At 38.6% G+C, this 21,901-nt stretch overlaps 1 long non-coding RNA gene across 3 annotated transcripts; it reads left to right on the plus strand.

Annotated features, from left to right (window-relative positions):
• Nucleotides 1–10,205: 10,205 nt before the first annotated feature.
• LOC137848114 (uncharacterized) lies at nt 10,206–20,920 on the plus strand. 3 transcript variants are annotated; one of them, XR_011091180.1, is made up of 5 exons: nt 10,206–10,326; nt 17,259–17,317; nt 18,256–18,380; nt 19,464–19,588; nt 20,281–20,920. It is a non-coding gene; the product is annotated as an uncharacterized lncRNA (long non-coding RNA). The 3 variants fall into 3 exon arrangements; XR_011091179.1 differs by lacking the exon at nt 17,259–17,317 and having other exon boundaries at nt 10,213–10,326; XR_011091181.1 differs by lacking the exon at nt 17,259–17,317 and having other exon boundaries at nt 10,233–10,326; nt 18,259–18,380.
• Nucleotides 20,921–21,901: the final 981 nt, after the last annotated feature.

The raw sequence follows: 21,901 nt of genomic DNA on the forward strand, positions 1-21,901 counted from the left end.
TGGCTGAAAGCTGGGAGAATATTTATCTGTTTTGTAACTCCCACTGAAAGACATTTGTACTGATCAAAAATAAGTACGCTTCTTCTGACAGGCTTTACCTTAACCAAAGTGTGGAGAGTTGACCTATGGAGATATCTTCATTTCTTCCTTGGCAATGGAAAGAGCTGGGCACTTAACTGAGGCTAGACACTAACAACTTCAGTTCAGTGAGATAATCCTACTGCCTAAGTATTAAAAAAAAAAAAAAAAAAAAAAAAAAAAAAAAAAAAATCAAAGAGATTAGGCATACTACTGTGGCTAAACACAGTAAAGGTTATTGCTTATCTTGCTTTTTTTCAGATGCAAAACTCAAAAAATAGAATTTGTGATGACAATGAGGGTCTGTGTTCAGTTTAGTTTTATTCACAGCAACTGAAACTATTAATGTAGATCTCATATCAACATTTTCTTGACTACTTAAAAGTACTAAAATGACAGCTCTTTTCTACTTTCCAGAGGCCATCTAAGCATAGTTGCTTCCTTTATATTTAAATGTCAATTTAACATCTTTCTTCACCTCCCTTTTGCTTTTACTGCCTCTTCACTGTGCTGAGGCTCTTAGTGACTTTTTCACACTGTTCCTACTGTGGCCACTTGGTCTGCAGTTTTTTGTATTCCTGTTTCCTGGAGAAATGATGTGGTGGGGCAAACATAATGTTTATGGGCTTCAGCTTTAAGCTGCACAGGTTTTACTCGCTTTTCGTTTTCTACACAAGCTAGAAAATCCACTCTCACAAGTGACACCTCACCTCAACCAGAGAGGGAAAACTACAAGGATAAAATCTTCCCAGTTTTGGTTATTGCTGCATTAGCATTCTGCCAGCACCTGCTCACTTTGGTGCTGGACATCGGCTGCTGGACACCTGAAATTTGTCATCTTCAGAAAATAACAGAGCCCACCATCACTGTAGGACCTGTGCTGTCTCTCTCCCCTCTTCCACATGATGAGCTGTAGTTTAACAGAGAAAAACTATTGGGCTTCTGCTTTCATTCTGCCAGTTCTGCTTTATGAAATAGATTTGTAATAATGTAATTTATTTCTAGACTGTGGGTGGTGTGCAGGTCTTTAGATGCCTGAAATGAGTGCCAGCCCAAGAACTTATCCTTTCTATGTAATTCAGGTTCCAGGTTCTTCAGCATCAATGTCACCTGCTTGGCAGGGCACAGGAAAGTCCCCAGCAGCTGTTCTTTAAAACATGAGATGATGATTAGCCATCAGAATAAAAACCACTGCACTGGTCAGTTTACAGAGGTGTAAATTGTTTGCTGGAATGCAATGCCAGCAAGGCAATTTTGTTTAACAACCACACTAAGAGCAAGGGCCCCCAGTGTGGAAATAAGCAATCAAGCAAACAACCAGGGCTGAAATTTTGAGACAGCAAGGAGCTTTCTCTTCCCAGTGTTTCTGCAGTACATTGAGACCCTGTACAAAACATCAGAGAAAAAAACAGGCTTCTTTTCCTGTGACCCTGGCACCAATGCTAATGTGACTACTCTTTATTCACATAAGCATATTTATTCCTTAACATAAGAAAAACTGGGAGACCAGGACTTTACCCAAGGTTTTCAGACATGCCCAGCACCAACTCAGCCCTCTTTGAATTCTTGAACAGTTTTGCTGGCAATCACTTTGGGATTGCAAGTACACAGAATTAAAACCAAACCAATCTGCGCTGGAAAACCCATCCTCAGAGTACTGGAGTTACACAGCATTTCATCTAATCACTCTTAATCAAACCATCCCAGACACTCAAGAGACAGCAGAATCAAGCCATTCAAATATTAATGTCTTGGTACTGAGATTAACTTTGTGTCTACATCCAAATGGGTGTGCGCCCATAAATCCAGAGCAAGAAGAGTATTGTGAGCATTGCTCATCACTTGCTGCAAAAATCCATCAAAATTTATTGAATAAAAGTGGCTATCTTTCCCCACAAATTTTGCCTCTTTCTGCTGTTAGGCCATCACAGGTCCCACCAAGCTATTACGATCAGTCAGCACACTGAAATGAAATGATTGAAAGGCAACTCTCAGCAGAACTGGAACAGCCCCTTCATTTTTTATTTTTTACTTTCATGTGTGTGAGACAGGGAAAGAGAGCAAGAGAGAGACTATTGAACTTTAAACTTCCTGATAAGCTGTATTGTGGGAAAGTGCCATTTTTAGGTTTACATGAAGGAGCTACCTCTGAGAATGGCCTTTTAGCCTGTGAAAAAACTAGAAACATCCCAGGAAGTCTCTGAAACATTGTAGCACTGTGAGAATTTGTATAAAAATAAACATTGGATTATTTCAGTCCTACTCCCCTGAGAAAATGAGACCAAATTACTCAGAGCTACTAGTGCAAGCTTGACAGAGGAAGGGAAATTAGCAGCTAATGCCAGGGCTTTCTGTTTTGTTTGTGTTTTTTCTTTTTTTCTTTTCTTTTCTTTTCTTTTCTTTTCCTTTCTTTTCTTTTCTTTTCTTTTCTTTTCTTTTCTTTTCTTTTCTTTTCTTTTCTTTTCTTTTCTTTTCTTTTCTTTTCTTTTCTTTTCTTTTCTTTTCTTTTCTTTTCCCCCTTTCTTTTAAATGTATAGCAATACTTGGAAGAGCAGCAAAGGCAGGTTGTGCATGTGGTTGAAAGAGGCTTGGAGCTGAGACCAAACCCAGGAGGAGAGTGAGCCAAATCAAAAGGAGCACTTTTAAAAGGTGTAAACTGGAATTCACAGAAACATGAGAGCTTGGAAGGCATCCACCAACAGACACAATCCAAAAGCAGACAAATCCTGGTCTCTGGAGTTCGGGGGATTTTTTAAAGCTTTTTGTCGAGCATTTTTCTCAGGAGAAATTAAGATGTAAAAGGCACAAGGAGTCAAGCAGGGTCCCATGTCACTGCGAAAGCTGCTTCTAAGCCTGGTCAGGAAAGGCTTTCATTTCATGGAAAAATTACTCTGACTAAACTGTCTTCCCATTGCAAAGGTCTGAGAATCCCACATGATAATAAACCCACGTTTTATTCGTCATTGCTCCCAGGACTAGTAAAGTATGATAAGAAAGAACTCAAGATGTTGTGATTTCCATAACTACTGGCAAGTGATAAACCCAAGGAAAACTGTGTAAAGCAAGGAGCAGAATGTCCAACAATGTCCAGATATTCAGGGGTATCTGAAGTCGTAATGCTGAAAATACATGCGTAGGAGAAGTAGAATGAAGGAGTCTCCTCCACAGGGACATCTCCGCGGCTGCAGACTGCTCCACAGCATTGAGTGAGATCGAGCAACTGCTTCCTGGTTTTGTAAAAACAGGTTTTGTAAACCAGGCTTTGTAGCTGAACATCTAACAAACACACACTTCCCTGAGGTGAAGCACAGATGGGAACTCCCAGCAAGCCTTGCAAAAGGACTGCAGAAATAGTTGCTGCCACTCATATCCCTTTCTACAAAAATGATTCCAAGCAATTCACAGGTAGCAGGAGACAGGATCTTCTCCTTCTTTTGCTGTCACATTGGCTGATGAAGAAAGGCAAAGGCAAGGATCTCCAATGATAATAACATGAAGGCAAAAAAGAGTTTTCCAGACACATGGAAAAAATAAATACCTTCAGAAACAGGAGAAAATTATATTCTACATTTTTAGCTTCACTGCCCAATCAAGTTAATAAAAACCTCCAAAAAATCACTATACAACAGTATGATATCTACAGAGAAAATTCAATATCTGCTGCCATTAACAACATCATTAATAACAAATGTCTGTTTAATTACTCTTGCTAAGATTAAAAAGGCCATTATTCTTGTAACTTGAGAAATTCATTAGCTGGAAAGTCTGTTTAATGCCAAATGCACCCCCCTTAAAGGCACAGGGTTTAGGACTTGAAGGTATTTCTGACATTCAGGCACTTGTGTTGCTTGAAGACACACTTCCCAGCTGGGTTGAAGTTCATACTGTGACAATGATCAAGTGCCATTACATTTCTGAAACCTAGATGAAGTTACAGGACAGTGCATAGTACTGTCTTTCCCCTGGGGCCGTTAAAAGGGCTCTCAGAAGTTCCTAAATCATTGAGGACTCTCCATCTGTCAGAAGGAAAAAGAAACGCTTCTTAAAATTGGGTTTAGGTAGGTGTATCCCTCAGAAAATTCTGAAAATGCTGCCCCATAAGCTAATCTATACAACTCAGCTTTCTCTCATTATGTGCTGAGAAGGTCTTACACCAGCACTGTGAACACTAACTCTTGGGATATTAAAGGTGCACCTTCTGAAGGCTTGCTACACCTAGCACTCGTGTTTGCTTTTTCTACCAAAAAGAGGAAAATGCAGCAAATGCAGTAGGCCCTGTTAATGCAGTTATTTGGCTGATGTCCATTTTTTAATAGCACTAAACTCTTAACACACATTCCATCTCCAGAACTGAATGTGGTTATATAAACAGGTACAAACAGAGCAATTACCTCCTTCTGGAACACGAAACACTATACTCCACCAGCATGCAGGGCAGGCAGAGGATATGGCCTGTGGCAGAGACTGACGTGGAAAAGTAAACACGTTTCCCACCTCTGAGCTCTGTGGAAGGTGCAGAAAGGCTACAGAGAAAAAATACTGAAGTTCACAGCAACAGCAAACAGTGATGTGTTTAGCACAGTAATTCACTCTGACAGAGGGAAGAGGCTGAGTAATGGAGTAGCATCCCAGCTCCAAACCCCTCCAGCTGGCGGAGTTCCATGTTGTGCAGGCCTGGCCGCGTCCTGCTCTGGGACCACAGTGCAAGACAGTCCGAAGTATACTGGAAAGACTCCAACAGAGGGCCACCACGATGATCAAGGGACAGGAAGAGAGGCTGAGAGAGCTGGGACTGCTCAGTGTGGAGAAGAGGAGGCTTAGGGGGATCTCATCAGTGTCCATAAATACCTGAAGGGAAGGTGCAAAGAGGATGGAGCCAGGCTCTTGTCAGTGGTGCCCAGTGCCAGGACAGCAGGCAGTGGGCACAAACAGGGTCAAGGAGGTTCCCCTGAGCACCAGGCAGCACTTCTGTGCTGTGCGGGTGGCTGAGCACTGGCACAGGCTGCCCAGAGGCTGTGGGGTCTCCTCCTGGGGGATCTTCAAAAATCACCTGGACACAGGCCTGGGCACCCTGCTCTGGGTGGCCCTGCTGGAGCAGGGGTGGGACCAGATGAGGTCCTGAGGGCCCTGCCAGCCTCAACCATGCTGTGATTCTGTACAAAAAAGGGAGGCATATCTAGCCAGGAGTGGGAAATGGATCTTTCAAATTATGTGAACAAGGTACCTGAATGACAGGTATCTCTAAAGCTATGCTAACGAAGACTCTGTGCTGAACTTGTTCTTGCAAGGTCTTGCTAACCACTGTCTGTGCACCAATATAAAACGTCTTATATATTTCACAAGAGTTGAATTAAATACCAAGTGTAACATATCTGTAATAATGGGTTGAGGTGCATTAGAAAATGCTAAAATTGCAGGATTTGTTCTTGTGCCCAGGGCAGGGACTTATCCTCTTTCCTTTCTTTGTCAGAAAGTGACAACCTCTGAAGCAGTTACAGGTGTCCCCACTGCTGTGGTCACTGGTACAATGATAACAACAAACTGTGAGTTGCAGTGCTACTGGATGCGATACCAGCACAGCAAGCTGAGGTTTAGCAGTCACATTGTAAAAATGTTATTAGTATCTCATATCTTAAGAAGATCTCAGAGCCACCAGACACAGACTTTGGTCACATTTGTTCTTTTTATCTGCTTCTGGCAGAGGCCTTCTCCCACAAACAAGACTCTAGCCTTTTTATATTATTATTTTAACCCTGAAACATTTCTCCCTTGCTGGATCATCCCCAAACCATGCATGTTTGAAGGTGGATCCATTTTTTCCATCATGACACCTAGGTAGCTCAACTATAGCATAATATAGTTAGTTTTCCATAAAAATTAAAGTTCATACCAATGGTTAAGATTTACTGCTCTGAAATAGTCCTTACAGATGACACACTGGGTGCTTTGACATAGCAGAAGCAGAAAGACTTGAAATTATGAGAAAGAAGTTGTCAGGGGATCTGACTAGAAGTTCTGATAGCCTATTACTTTGGCTCCCAAATACGATTAAATTTGCCTTGCCCTACTTATAGATGTTCAAAAGCTTTGAATTTTACAGTCCCTCTCCAGTAACATATAAAAGTGTCTCCTTCATGTTGGGCACCAATATGTGAATGTCTACCACAAAGTCACAAACATCTTTAAAAGAGCTTTTTATAAGCACTTCTCCCACATTTCTAGGTCATGCAAGAAGGTACACTAATTTAGCATCAAGAGCAGTGGTATTGTGGACAAGTAATTATGTTAATAAAGATAATGATATGTACTTGTATTACAGATGCTTTTTCAGAGTTAATTTTATAGTCAAGCAATTGCTTTGCTCTGTTTAGCTTTGCATTTGGATAGCAAATGAGGTAAAATGACAACCATCATTTTGGTCAGTCAGGAGTGCTACATGAGAGAAGTGATACATTGTCTGTGAGCTGAGGGCCTTGCGCATTTTCTTCTCAGCTCTGTTTTTTCCTGCCTCTCATGAGCCCTAATGACTGGCTTTGAAATGCCATGCCCAGCCCATTACATCTTCTTTATCTGAGAAATGCTACAACAGAAGCAAGAACAGAGCTTGCTGAAAGACAATGCAGCAAACTAAACCACTGTTGTTGAATTACAGTTGTCAACTAATTTTTGGAATGGGTGAGGTGCTCCCAAGATTTGATGTGTCCATCACAGAACTGAGCTGTGAAGGATGCTGGCAATTGTCTTTGGTCCAGGTGGATGGGTAAGAGCAGCTGTAGGGCCAACTCATTTGAAAAAATGGGCATACTGTGCACATTGCTCAGGCTTTCATACATGGGGAACTAGAACCAGCTCTGCTCCTGAGCAATCAGTCAGCTCTTACATCAAAAATGGGAAAGTCAGGATGCCTAGGCTTCCTTTTTAACTTTTAGAGCTTAAACCCAAACACGATTAGTAGATACAAAATCAATCTGCACTTTCACAGTCAAAAGTGCACTTTATTAAATATGTGAAATATGTGTAAGCATAATACAAAGGAGAAAGAGTTAGAAGTGAAAAAGCATGATATTGCCACATCCTTTTTTTCTCAGGAGCAGTATGGTTACTGTACATACCCAGCTATCACACACTGGGTTAAATTAAGCTACAGTACAAACAAAACCAGCTTTAATGATAGTACCCCAGGGGTCAATCTGGCCCATCACATGCTAATTACATCCCTGAAAATTAATACCTGTGTTTTTGTTGTTGTTTTGTGTTTTTTTTTTGTTTGTTTGTTTGGTTGGTTGGTTGGTTGGTTGGTTTTGTTTTGTTGATGTTGTTGTTTAAAGTAAATAGCCTTTTCTAAAATTATTTTTATGGAAAACAGGTTTTGTTTGTTTTTTCAAGAAAATTTGGTATTTGCAGAGTTCCCGGCCTTTTTATGCTGTTACAAGTTACATCTGTTTTTCTCCACTGGCGTTGTCCAAGCCAACTTTAAAGGTAAAGCTAATCCAGAGTAAGCCGAGGATCTGACTGAATCCTGTAAACCCAGGAAAAGCCAAGCCACAGGGAATATTTAGGCAGGAGAGCGCTGCCCACAGCCTGGTGCTGCAGTCCCCAGGAATGCACCAGGATCACTCCGCAGCCTGGAGGAGCCCAGGGACTCCTGCCTGCAGCCACCTCTGCTGAAACATTTTCTTCCAGCTTGCTTTCTCCTCATCCCTACCTCAGATGGGGACCAGAGAATAGAGTAAAGCATGGTCATGAGCCACCAGCCCTGGGCTAGGATTTCAACATCTCCCCTCTCCAGCAGCTGCCCATTGACACCTGATGAGGTTATGGAGAAGGATGGGCAAACTTCCTGAGGCTTGGGGCTCAGCAAGCACTCTGCAAAAACAGCTTCTGCCCACAAATACCTCTTCTTTCAAGACCAAATACCTGTCCCTGCTGTCTCTTTTTTCTTTGCTTTAAGTCTGCTTGTTTGTTTCTGACTAATTGGAAGACTTCGTATTTCCACCCCCTGTTAAGTTAGGCTGGCAGAACAGGGTCATCTGTGCATTAAGTGCCCAACTATACCTCTGATTCACTTTTCTGTTGTATTTTTTTTCTCTTTCTCCCTGTTCTCTGCTCTGTAATTTTGTTGTCTCTGGTATAAATAGAGAGCATGAGATTGCTAAGCAAAAATCTGGCCCCAAAAAGAGTTTTGCAACTGATTTCAGTGAGAGCAAAGAAAGAATAAATATTTATCCCTTGGAAAAAGGCATAGTATTAGCTATATCAGTTTTAATATAACTCCTCTGTTATTTGTAGTGATCTGGCATAAAAACCAGCTGCAGGGCAGTATATATGTGTAAAACCTTATTTTATCCCATGATAAGAATCCCTGGCTAAGACACTTGAATGAATGCTCAGCATGAATTGTAGCCATATAACTGAAGGAAAGACTTCTGTTTCTGCCTCATGTTACTGTAGCTGTAGTATTTGAACTTAATATGTTTCTTATACCTTCCTTTCAAGAGGTAGATCAGATGCAGGTAGAGATGAAAGAATTTAAATAGCCAAAGAAATGTTTCACTCTGGAAAAGTTCAAGCTGGAGGAGCACCTAGAAGCAATTTATTAAATAAATGAGCTGATGCTATCTCGCACACTGCAGATATTAGTGTATGTGTATATGTGTGCACATATAAGTGAGTCTCAAGGCAGCGTGAACTGCAGATATGACTTGTGATTGCACTGCTGTTCTGTGGAAGATTTAAACTTCCCACCGAAATGCAATCCCTTCTACCACTGTCTCCCCATTTTGCTTTCTAATGCCATCCCCAAAGCCTGGACCATGGAGCTCTGCAGTCCCTGCAGGGATGTGACAAAGCCCAGAGTCCAGTCCTGTGTGCTGGGATGGCACAAGGCTGCAGAGCCTCTATCGTTGTCCCCTGGGAGGCTTGTGTTTTTCCCACGCCTTCTCTCACCTTGCTTTTCTCTGTGGGGTGCTCTCCTTGGCCCACCAAGCTCCCCAGCAGGGTCTTTGTGCAATAACATGCCTCCTGACACTGTCTGGCACAAAGTTTAATTGTTTGCAGCATCATTTCAACAGATTGTGTCTCTCTGCTTTACCCAAAAGCAAGATTGCAGGAATGGGACTGATAATCACATTTTACTTCTTTTTTTTTTTTTTTTTTAATAATAGATTGCAAATCAGGTTCATGGAGCAAAAGTTACAATCACAGAACTGACCAGTCACACATGTTTTTTTAGCACTTTTTCACTCACTCACTCTTCTTGTGTTTTCTAAGCCCTGCTTTGTGCTAGTAACCTTCTTGGTGGATGTCAACTTTGTTTAAATCACAAAGAAAAGCCATGTTGTATGATTCTCGCTTGTAATCTAAACAAATTGCAAACTAGTTATTCATAAGCAGGACCATCATTCATTCCAGAAATTGAGAACCTAAAGGTTTTGCCTTAAAGTGGCAGCTCTTTGATTTGCTCAGACAGAAGTGTCTTATTCAGTAGGATAAAACAATAACAAATATGAAGACCACACTGCCTAAACAGTGTTTCTCATGCCATTTGGAGATATAAATGGTGCAACAGAGATTAAGTCAAAACAACTCAAATTTTAGGATTATATTAGGAATAAATATGCTGTTTTTATGATCTTAGTTTTTCCACATTCTAACTAGCCAGCTTACTTTTAAATAATCTTCTTTAAACTAGTTTTTCTTAACCTTTTTAAAGATTATTTAAAATAACCTCAATAATTTAAAGTTAAGCCTAAATTTATATGAAACACCTTATGTGCCTATTGCATTCCAGTCCCTTTTTTTTTTTTTTTAATTAAGGAGATTCTAGCAGTCATTTCTGACTGCTGTGGCATCGCTCTGCAAATCCTTTCTGCAGCTCTGCTACACTGAGGTTCATTTGTGTCATTCAAATCTTTGCTCTTTAAATATCCTCTTATAAATTTATTATGGCAATACATTCATATCTTTAAGTTTAATCTGAAACTTAGATAACAAGCAGGAGATGGAATAAATGAGTAGAAAGGAGACCAGATAAAAATTAAAATACTGTTCTGTCATTACCCATATAAACTATTAGGGACACTGACAGGACGGTATTTTAATTTTGTCCTGCTCTCCCCTCCTTCTTCCACTCTCCCTCCCTCTTCCATCTTCAGCTTGTTACCAAATCCTCTGATGAAACCCAGGAGGAAGGTAACACACGCAACATGCTGGGGAGATCCTTAAAAAGCAGGAACGTGAATGACACAGGTAAGCATCAGCGTGCTACAACCCAGCAGAAAGGGCCTTTTCTTTCATTAATTAGACACCCTGGCGATCCTTGCAGAAAAACACCCCCGTTGCGTAAATAACAATAAAATAACGACAGCATTTAACCCCCTCTCCCCGACCTCCGTGGAGATTTACAGCGATATTATGTGATCAATTGCTTATTTCACAATTACTAACATGTTGCAATGCTGCTACAGAAGCCATGGGCAGGCCGGTTTCCAGCCCTCTGCAAAGCAAACAGTCCAGAACTGTTTCACCCCCACACCCCGTAACTAAGAATCTGAGTGTTGCTGGATTTTTTAACATGCAGGTATGACTGTTTTCTCTTTTCTTCAGTTAAGGGAGAGGAAAACAAGCCTTTTTTCAGTTTTCTTATTTGTTGAGTATCCAGGTAACAAACTACTTAAAATCAAGCAAACAAAACTTGATAATTGGCCCCTATCCCCGTCTGAGCCACGGAAGGATGTAACCATGGCAACGTGTAGTTTAGAGCAGACCATTTCGTGTACCTTTCAGAATTTAAGCTTGTGAGAATCTATCCATTCTTAAGTAGAATTATCACTCCGGGAGCAGTTTGTTCTTTATTTTAAAGGATGGTTAAAGCCAGGTCCAGGAATAGTCCTTCACAATGTGCTCAGGTACCGGGGAGGAAGAAGGTGAAGCTGACACAGATGCACACATAAAAAGGAAAATAAAAACAAAAACAAACAAAAAAATAAATAAAAAGTTCCTCTGGGCTGGGGAACAAACAGAAATGGGCACTGGAAAAGACAATAATTAAGGATGAGTCAAGCACAGCAGGTTGTCAGGAAGTTCTGCCACAAATGTGTTTTCTCATGAGCTAAAAAGCTTGGAACAGAGTTAGTCATATCTCTGCCCTCAGGTCCAGTGTCCCCTTCCTTGCTTATGTAAGTACTACTGCATATATATATGTCCTTAAAAAAGTAGATCTATGGAAAGAAACTAAGAGGAGAGAGAGAGAGAGAGAGAGAGAGAGAGAGAGAGAGAGAGAGAGAGAGAGAAAGAAAGAAAGAAAGAAAGAAAGAAAGAAAGAAAGAAAGAAAGAAAGAAAGAAAGAAAGAAAGAAAGAAAGAAAGAAAGAAAGAAAGAAAGAAAGAAAGAAAGAAAGAAAGAAAGAGAAAGCAAACGCAGCTTTGTAATAGGGCAACTTCTTAATCATGAGGAAGGAGGAAGGAGGCTCTGAGAAAGATAAGCCAATTTAATACTTTTGTGCATTTTTTCCCCTTTACATAAGGTTTTCTTTTTTTTTTTTATATCTACATAATCTAACCATGACATCCCTGTTTACAACAAATACCTCAGTAATGCTACTACTGTATTCATAGAGCTGAACATATTATTTTGCTTTCTTCCTGCATCCCACTAATTAAATTTTATTTTTTAATGTAATTAAGAGTTTGTCTTGAAATCCATCCTGCTAATGTGAGTTTTTTGTTTTCCTTATGAAACGGAAACTACAAACACAACAGATTGTAGCTGTCTCTTTTTACATAAGACAAGTCGCATTGTTTAACCAGAGCCTGATTAGGCAAATCAAGTGACATGAGAATGAGTGGTTGCACTGAAGAGGTAATATGCTGCACAAGGCAATGCTCAGAAATATCTTGACATAAAAATCTAAAGGCGAGATCTGTGCTCAGATTTGAAAGGAATTAGATTTGAATCAGAATAAAAATATTCTAGTCAGAGTGAAGCATATTCTATTCTCACATATTATCCTATTATCCTCTGCAGTGCGTGAAAGGGAAAACCATTATATATAAGATCTTTTTCAGGAGGGGATATCCTTTCAGTGGACAAATTCCAGATCTGCTGCAGGGCTCTAAGCCTGGAGGCCAGTTGGTTTACTGGGTGGGGTATGTGGCAGGGAAAACTACATCACAATCCAGCATCATAAAATGTAGCACAGACAGAAACATCTCTTCTAACAGCACAACAGTCAGAGCTAGTGCTGCTCACAGGGAGTACACATCACTACCCCTAATTAGCACATTGAATCCCTTTTTTTTTTTTTTTTTTGCAATTGGTTCTATCCCAGACATAATATGCATCTTTCTAAACGTAAAGTGGTAGTTTACCATAAAAAAATAAACTGTTGGGAGGAATTTACATTTAGAGGTGGCCTACAGTCGATTTTGCATTTTGCAAGATATCTAAGATTACATTTTAGGCCTCCATAAAAATGAATTCTCTACACCATTTCTCTAATTTCATGGTGAAACCTAAGATAAGCCATCTGGTTAGATTATTATCACTGTGCTCCTACCAGTTTTACTGCCATTACCATTGCTACTACTGCCATCACCATTACTAATACTATTTTTTTTCAAGGAATAAGCAGGATTTTATTTATCAGCAAATAAATATTGCTTGCTGTTTAATTTTATCCTCAGAGAATTTTGCATCTTGCAGACTTTGATAGAAATATAAGCTCATTAACAGAATATTTTTTAACCAGACCATTATGACTTCATTTTGAATCAAAGCTCATTAAAACAATTATAATCAAATGTTTCATTTTCTTTTTCCCTTGTGAGGAACAGCTGAAAAGGTTATGTTTGTTTTTCTTTATCTGAATCTCTAGGGCTATATAAACAGACTACATGGACTTGTTTGTGCTCCTTTTCCTTTACATTTCAGGGTTTGCTCCACAGAGTATATGTGAGCTCTGTTCCTAGGGTCATCCACAAGTTGTTGCAGCACAAAGAGTTGCAACCTTGACCAGATGAAAATCAGCACCAGTTTTTTTTTGGTGACTGGCTCATCACCAATGGTTCAAAAAGCAGCGACCTCGTATTGCCACATCCTGGACAGGCATTTGAGACTGTGTGCAATGGAGAGACAGCTGTGAGGTCTTTTCCTTCCCTTTCTCCACCTGAGTGGACAGACATACTGTGAATTCCTCTGGTTGCTTCTGCATCCACACAAATGGAGCTGGAACTCCTCAACCTCACTGTCTACGTTTGGTAAATTACAGGAGTCACATATGGACAGTTGCATGCTGCAATCGCTTAACACTCACCCTGTTGAACCTTAACATTCAAAAAGCATTGTGCTTAACTCTCTGATGGAGAAAAATATCTCTTTTTCTTTCACACAGTCACATAATAACAACATCACTGTTGTTGTTTGCAATAAGCACTGAACTGTGCTTTTGGTAAAGCATATTTCTATTAAGCATACCATAATTCATAATAAAAATGACCAACTCCAATTAAAAACACCTTTACAGTCAAAACTTAGTAAGCCTATGTAACAATAAACATGGAATTAAAGGATTTTCTGCAGAAACAGCATTACCTTCACAGGGAAAATGGTGTTTTGTTGTTGTTGTTTTTTTTTTTTTCTCTGAAATAGCTAACAAGCACACAGCATTTACAAGCAACAGGAATATCCATTAGCTACAGGAAGTCCCACATCACTTATTCCAACATCAAACATTAATTGTCTTTCAGTCATGAAAAGAAATGGCCTAAAAGCTGATGGCTCTGTGTACAGTATTTTTCTGAGGAAGACAGGCCTGCCTGTTAGTATTGAAAACACAAATCTTTTCTATCTTGGTATAACAGAATTTTTCTTTATCCTGTTATAAACTACATTCTCATGCAAACAATCATCCAGTGCAAGGCAGATGTGCAAGGATGTATAATGAGTAGCCACCAGTGATGCAAACATTAAAAGAAATATGCCAACTTGCATAGTTTTTCTTCTAGTAATTGACCTAGAAGTTGATCTCTAATTTTGAAGGAAGAGATACAATATAAAAGGCTATAATTTGAAGTAAATAGTATCTGGATGCTTTCTAGAAGCCAACTTCCTTATGACAGACACATTTCTGGGAGGCTGACATTCCCCATGCAGACATTTATTTCTCCAGAATTCCTAGTGCCTCATGCAAGCCTTTTCAACCTTTCAACAAAAGAGAAATATCAAAAGTAACAGCATTCAGATGACTTTGTAGCCCAGTTTACTCTTGCCTGCCATTCTTTGTACCCCAAAATGTTGGGTTTTCCTTTGCCATTGGGCCTCTGCTGAAAAGTGTAAGGGAGCTTTTAATCCAGATTTCCAATGGTTAGAGCAATCTCTTGGACTCAGGGGTTAAAAACAAAATTTTCTGAGCTGTAAGAAGAGCCTAGGACACTTCTCTTGCATCCGGGCAAAAGAAAAAATACATAAGTATGGAAAAAGTCAGTGTTTTTTCAGGACCATGTAGGACTGAGTTGTTCAGTCTGCTCTCCCAGAGCCATTAGGTGTCCTTTTCTTATTCCCATTTTATGGACCATTTTCTAGTCAGGCAATGACTAGGCACAGGGTTTAGAGCAAAATCTCTCGGCAGTAGGTAGAAATGTCTTTCACAACATCCTCTGAATGAGCATATTCAAGGTTCACTTACTACAATGTGCAATTCCACAGTTCCATGTTAACTTTGAATGTCCTATAAATCAGGATGACGATGGTCTTCTTTTTCCTTTTTTTTTTTTTTCTTCCCCTCCCCATGCCCCATTTTCCATTGTCAGGAGAGACCAAAGGATTTCAGAAACACAGACAAGAACTGCATATCCTTGCATGTTAATGGAAATGGGAGCTCTGCTCATTCTAGGTTGCAACATACCTGTCCGCTTCTCTGTAGACAGATCTTAACATGAAGACACATAAAAGTTAGATGGGCAAGCAATACAGCACCCAAGCATTAAATAGTTCTCCATCTCTGGAAACTCAGATACTTCTGTATCATAAAACATAACAACAACAAACAACAACAACAACAACATCAACAATAATAATAATAATAATAAATGTTAGGAGTGCTGTCACTAAGTTAAAAGAGAGGACAGTCTGCAGTTACAGTGCCATTCCTTAGATCATTTCCAAATGCAGACCGGCAAACCAATGGACATTAAACTTATTTCAGATTTGAATCAGTTTTGCTGACAGGTCAAAGCTGTCAGCTATGCTGTCAGTCATCCTTGGTAGGCTGTCAGGGGTGGAAAGAAATACAGCAGGAGGGGGGACAGAGGGAAGTGAAGAAATAGAAATTTTGGAGTATCAGTTCTCCTGCCCACATTAGTTCTTTCCTTGGCCCTTCTTAGTTGAAAAGCTGTTTGCTAGAGAAAACATGGTTATGAGATGTGAAAAATAGTCATATTGAACTTTTGTGCATGTGTAGAATTTAATTATTTCCTTTAAAATCTGTTAGGAGGAGCAAGCATGACCCTTGTGTCAAGTCTGGTCTGTACCTGAAGCATTATGCAATGGCTGCATAGAACTGTTTTATTTGTGGCAGAGGGAGGAATGTTTTGTCCACACTCCTGCAGCTTCCACACTACGTCTCAATTGTCCACACCATACTCACTCACTGCTGCCAAATGCAACTCTCTTGCCTGTAGAAAGACAAAGTTTTCCCCTCTGCAGGAAGCTTTCCTTGGAGGATCAGATCTTTAGCAACAACAACAACAAAAAAAGTCACAAATATTTTCTTTATATTTTTCTTCTTGTTGCTATTGTTAATTACTTGTTTAAGGAAGGCAGCAGGCAAGAAAGAAGTGACCTACTCACAGATGCTGAGATAATTTTAAATTGTAAAATGAAGGCTTTGTGGCCAAATTCAGATGTTCCAAACTCATGAATCAGGCTGCACAAGCCATGAGATAGTCTTAAAATAATGATCTCTTTAATAATAATAATAATAATAATAATAATAATAATAATAATAATAATAATAATAATAATAATAATAATGAATATTGGTTTCTCTAAACCACCAAACCGCCTTCTGGCTTTGTCATCTTTAAAGTATACAAGAGTGCAAATTTTCAAATTTTCCTCTTTTTTTTTTTTTTTGAAAGGAAATCTGAGATTGTTAAAATACTGCATGATACGAGGAGCTTTGGTTTTCAAGAAAAACATCAAACATTGCCAGACTTCTGATAACATCATAAGAGCTGGCAACAAAGGAAAAGCATCTATACATTGAAATAGTCTTTCCCAGGCACTTTAATAAGACTTACACATTTTATATCCTAGCTGTGCTTTAATTAAAACCAGTTACTTTCTTTTGTTTGAAATAGCTTAAACAATTCAGCACTTAAAAAAGAAAGGAAAGAAAATAGAAGAAAGAAGCTATCTGGATGGGTTTCTAATAGTGGGTGTAAAACTAGTCATAATCAAAATTTATTTCTACAAATTATTTCAGTGGGAAAATAGAGCCTCCAAAGTGTGCATTCAATTAAGTATCATACCAAACCTTTGTAATCCTTTTGTTAGACCTGGCTAGTGCCTATGTACATTGTTAGTTAAACATAACAATATCATAATCATAATTAATTCCTATTTCTTGTGAAAAGTTGACTCCAAGCTAAACCACTGGGGCACAGCATTTCTGTGGGTACTTGTAATTGCCTGAAAGCAAAAGCAAGTTTATTATTATAGATTAAATTGCAGTCAAATATTAACTTATGAACTCTCTTCTGACTTCACAAGATTGTGTGACATTTTTGCCTGTTATCTGAAATCCTTAATAATGCATTAGACAAAAGAAATTTCAGAAGAATTTTTTTGAGATTTCTTCTTTGGCTTCATCTGCAGTTCTCAATGAGCAATGCATCATCCAAACACATTATAGAAATTAGAGTCTGCATTCCATTATGCATTCAGACATTTATAGCAGAATGATAAACCTGTCTGTACCTCAGGGAGTTGGCTTTATAAATCAAGGCTTCCTGTAAAAAGATTACATTCCTATTTGAAATTATTGGGGTTCTATATCTTCTTTCTATATCATGTTATAATAAACTTCATAAAAGGAAAGTAGAAAGAATTAATGGGGGTGGAGGGAAGAATTGATGTTTTGTTAGAGGCAAAGTGTATTACTATTTTATTTTGATTTTCAGAAAGAAAACTGAGATTTCTGGAGTTTAACATTTGAATACTTCACCATTCTGGAGCTCATGTAAGGAAAAAAAAAAAAAGCAAAACAAACAAACAAAAAAGATCTCTCGATCTATTTTTGAAACTTATCTATTTCAGTAGTACCAGAAAACCTCAGAAGTCTTTCATGTATTTGCCATCATTGAAATCCTCTGAGAGAGGAAAATGCTGTTATCGCTACTTTAGATGGCAGATGTTAAAGCACAACTGCTCAGATCTCATAGGTAAGTGCTGAAAGAACAGGGGATTGAGACAGTGCCTCCTAAACCCCAGGTCCTGCAGGAGCTTCAGGAAGGGGAAGAGCAGTCACAAGAGCATCCTGTTTTCTAAAAGCAGGACACAACAGGTCAGAGCACACACCCTGCATGCCTTAAGAAGGGAGCTCTGTGAGTCCTTTCTCGGTATGGGGATGCTGGAGGTGCCACAGCATGGTGCATCCCAATGCTATGCAAGGTGTCCCATCCCTGTCAAAATTAGGAACTCGAGCTAATTGGGTAAATACAATGAGAAATTAGTCTGCTAACATGCATGTAGCAGAAATTTGAGCTCCTCAGACAGAGGGCACTCATCCGTGTCCATCCCTATGTCTTCTTCCACCTCACTTTAGACGTTCCCCCAAAACGTTTTGACTTCCTGAGATGACTGACTTGCAACATGTGATCAAAGCACTGTGATAATCACTGGGTGAGTAGAAATATGTTGCAAGACAGTATGTTACCTCAAAACAAAAGGGTCTCTATGATTTCTGGTGGGCATCATACCCTGCAGAAAACATTTGGAAGCAAGATTATGTGCTGTGGCTTCTTAGGCTAAGATACTTTTTAACATTATGAAAATAGGGAATATAGGAAATGGGACAGAGAACGTGAAAATATCTGTTCTTTTATCTTTATACATTTTAGCACTTAGCTTCATTTAATTTATAAGTCAGTGAATTCAGTATTGCTGTCTGTTCCTCAGCAGACCCGAGGAATTTTCATGGAGAAGCATTAACAACAACCATATCCTATAAAGGAAAGGGAAGAGATTAAATTCACAATGGAAGTGCATCAGAATGGTAAATATGGAGACAGGAGAATGTCCAGGTACCTGGGTTACTGGTGACTGAAATGTACATGTAAACGGGCAAACATGCCTGTTATTTTACTTATAATTTTACATCTGAATTCCATAGCTCAGGGAAAAAAAAAAAAAAAAAAAAAAAGTAAAACACAGAGATAAATTGTATTAGCCCTGCTCTCTGAGGTCTAATCACTTTGTCCAATGAATAGTCTGAAATACTATTAAGACAATCGAGTCACGTCTTCTGGGTCCTTAATTTATACCACAAGTGATACCCACAGTGACTTCAGCATCTACACATTAGCTTAATTTAAGCCACAGTGACTTATCATCTATGCATTAACTTTATTTTATTCACTGATTTGAACAGAGGTCTTTAAGGTTAAAATGTCTCTTGAGAACTACAGGTTACATCCACCCTAAACTAATCGAAAGGTTCCATGGATCTGAAAACCACTAAAGGACACTGCTGTGTTCATATGACATAAGACCCTTGCCTCAAAAAAAAACAAAGTGTAAATTCATTCCCTTTTCCTTTTTCTTTCTTGTTCTCTTTTCTCTTTTTTCTTTTTCTGTTTTTTTTTTCTTTTTTTTTTCTCTTTTCTTTCTTCTTGTTTCCTTTTCCTTAATCTTCTCAAAATTTGAACTTCTTTTTTATCACATGATGTTTAGACATTTCATGTTAAATGTAAGCTATTTATTACTGATACTACTGGAAATGTACCCCAAAGCTAAGTCCGATAAATTAATATAAAGATAAAAGAGAATTTATCCTGCATTGTTCACTTAAACTGGGTTTCAGACTCAGGAAATCATGGAAGTGAAATCTGCAAGATGAATCCAATTTTACAATCAATAATCCTTACTCTTTCCTAGTTCATTAAAATTAGAGATAGCACAATATCGAAAAGGACTCAGGAAGTTTGACGTATACAGTATTGATTCCTTTCTGCATTTTTTTTATCTTATTTTTACATTATAAAATACTCCCAAGAGATGCAAACACAGCCCAAGCAGGCCAGAAGTAGATGCTATACCAGCATTACAGAACAAAATAATTCAGTGTATGCAATCTTAAAAGCATAATCATTAATCTTTTCATGCAGTGTATGTCTAAGCGCAGAGTCATCAGGCATATAATAAAACACAGATAAGCCACAACAAGTGAAATGACATCCTGCCTTTACTCAGCTTTACAACAGCAAAATAAGATCAGAGGAATGAGTACAAGGTAAGTTCTACAGTAATGAATGACCAAATCTTTTTATGGTCTTAGCACTTAAATTCTGCTAACGTTTTGAGTTTTTTCAGGTCAGATTATAAAATTACCTATTCTCAAGTCATACTGCATTTTGGTCAACTGACGTTGTCTGTTATCAAGCACAGTTTCACTGTCTGAAACCTTTAAGAAAAAGTAATTGTCTGGGTCAAAATCTTTCACACACAGTGTGTGAATTTGTGAATACTTCAGAACAGGATTAGCCATATCTGAGATGGAGCATGTGAAAATAAATAAATAGATAAATCTTATTTTGTTATCTTTTTCACTGAATAAATGACCAATGTGTTTTCTCTGAAAAGCTGTAGTTACACAGCTTCTAAGGAATGTAATTGATCTTTGACAAAGGTTGTCATATGCATCATGTGTGTGGCTTTTGCTGTTCTTGGGAAAGTGCATCCAAATTTAGACAAAATCATAAACCTATTTCACAGCTCACAGCTGCCAATGAATTCAGTGGAAGCTGAACTTCTGTATAAAACTAAGACTACTAAAATAAAAGAGAACTGCTTATCTGACTGCCCTATGTTTGCCAACTCTTTACTCAATGCACAAGTAAAAGTATCCCCCTTTTTTTTTTTCATGAAGCTGTGATGGAACTCAGGTGAGAGAATGTTAAAGAGTAAATAATACTGTTTTTACAGAAAAGCTTTAAACAAAGCACAGAGTGACATACTGAAGAAAGAAAAGAAAATACCAGATATCTCATCATTAATCATCAACCATCCTGTGCACTGAATAAGATAGTCATCTCTGAAAAGACGACAATGTGGTCATACAATTTAAAGTTGAATAATAACGTGTAGGCACTCTCTTCTGCTGTTTCCTTACTTTCAAGTGCCTTGCTTTGTGCTCTTATTAATGTAGTCTTAGTGACAACAATGTGATAGTCATAATGAGCAATGGTGATATGAAAAGCTGGATTTCTGGGAAGACAATGCATTTCAGCAGGCAACAGTTGGGCAGGCAAGCTTACAAACTGCTTCTCTGACGTTCTTTAACATGGTAGGAGTGGTGTGTGTGCAACTAATATATGAATAATGTAAGAAAGACGTTGTTCATGTGTGAGAGAAAAATCCCATTGCAGTATAACATTCCCAGATGTTATTTTTCTAGTGCAGTGTATATGCAGAGAGCAGCTTCCCCTTAAATAGCTTGCAAACCTCCTAGTGCTGTTCACTGTATTCGTTGTTTCAGAGCCACCAGAAACCAGCCAGAGCAGCAATATGTATATAACCAGGCCTTGCATGTTTGTGTATTTTTAGTAAACATAGTTATTTGGTACCCAGCTGTGCCCCTGTGGTTTTTTCATATTGTTTTTGTTGTTTAAAGATCAAAAAGCACAGGCATATACTGTACATTGTAAAGAAAGGAAATGAGGAGGCAAAACTTAGATAATTTAAAAATCTCTCTGGCACTTCTCCAAAACACAAAATACAACTCTAGAGATATCCTTGAATATTATATTATGTACCTTGTGCAGAGCCAGGATCTCTGCTCTGTTTGGTTTACATTACTCAGACTTCCAAATAGTGAAATTCTCTTAGTATTGGCTTCCACAACCTCATTATCTTCTGTACCATCAGCTACATGGGCCTCAAAGAAGCAATTTTTAACTTTCAAATGTGACTAATGTAACCATTTAACTCTAAAAGGCCTTTTGTTTCATGTCTGAATGTGAAGATGTTTTTCTTCTAATCTTCTTTCCTTGACAATAATGTGAACTGTTTCACAGACTGTCGAGAACTTTGTCTCAGTGAAGAGTTATTACTGATTTCTCCATTTACTCTGTGGGATCTGAAATCACATGAAAATATCTCACAAAGGAAGAAAAAAAAAAATACTTTACAGAGTGGTAAGGTGATTGAGATGTGTAAAGGTAATATCTGTGTGAAATGCTCTTCATTTGAGCAAAATTGCAAGAGCAGGGGAGCTCTATCTACTCACAGACAGCTCAAAACTGAGGAGGTCCTGACCAGGGAGGTGGCAGTGGTATGGTGAAACCTTAGTGGAGTTAAGCCATATGGATTGAAGAGTTTGATGGGGATAGACAGCAAAGACAGTAGACCTTAGAACAGCTGGTTGCAAGAAGAAAGCAAGCCAGGAAAGTGTATAAGAAATTATTTTGATTTTAGCACAAGGGACAGGTCATCTTTGCATCCAGTGTCCTTGAACAGCAAACTCAGATCTACGAGCAAAGCAATTTCCCATTGTTTGTTTCTACTACATACCAACCCAGATTTTTACATCAAGAAATATCTCATC

Source organism: Anas acuta, chromosome Z (genome assembly GCF_963932015.1).
Source record: "Anas acuta chromosome Z, bAnaAcu1.1, whole genome shotgun sequence".
NCBI classification, from domain to species: Eukaryota; Metazoa; Chordata; class Aves; order Anseriformes; family Anatidae; genus Anas; species Anas acuta.